General features: G+C 45.0%; 1 non-coding gene across 1 annotated transcript; it reads right to left on the bottom strand.

The window, feature by feature from the left end:
- Window positions 1–217: 217 nt before the first annotated feature.
- On the bottom strand, window positions 218–288 carry Trnas-gga (transfer RNA serine (anticodon GGA)). Its single transcript has one exon. It is a non-coding gene; the product is annotated as a tRNA-Ser (tRNA).
- Window positions 289–651: the final 363 nt, after the last annotated feature.

Here is a 651-nt window from a genome sequence, read left to right as displayed (position 1 = left end):
CATTGGCGCATTCAAAAAAGGGGGGAATGTTGTCTTTGGGCCGAACTCATATCTTTGAGTAGTAGGAGGGCGGGCCGAAACTACAGGGGTGAGAAACTACGGCACCCCTGCCGTAGACAACGAGATTTGGCCGAGGCAGACCACACTTAGGGACGACACAAACATGTAAGCCTCATACGCCCGGAATCATCGAAATGCAACAACTCAGGGAAAAGGGCGCTGACGCCAGGAATCGAACCTGGGTCTTCTGATTTCCGGTCAGATATGCTACCACTACATCACACCAGCACGCCGTCTCCCATGAGCCATTGAGTGCCGCAACCTCTAAGATGGGAATGCCTCATAACTCTGAGTTGCATTTCACATTTGATATTTCTGTGTGGTTCATTAGAAATTTCTGTTGCAGGATATTACAAAAATCGATGTAATTAAATTTGTTTCTCGTTTTTTGATTCAGTATCGTTGCTACCAATTAATAATTTGGACTTTCTCTACATCTTCAATAACAATATCGCATCTCTACAAACTTAGCCGACTTGTCAACCACTTTGACGAAAGATTTCCGTTTCAGGGAAAGGATGCGAAAAGATAGTGACCCCCGCGAGTGATATCGACGTCTATTTGCGCTGCACAATGAAATATATCGCCTTT

Source organism: Ornithodoros turicata, chromosome 4 (assembly GCF_037126465.1).
Source record: "Ornithodoros turicata isolate Travis chromosome 4, ASM3712646v1, whole genome shotgun sequence".
Lineage (NCBI taxonomy): Eukaryota > Metazoa > Arthropoda > Arachnida > Ixodida > Argasidae > Ornithodoros > Ornithodoros turicata.
The sequence above is the reverse complement of the archived record's forward strand: the minus strand, read 5'-3'. Positions and strand labels throughout refer to the sequence as shown.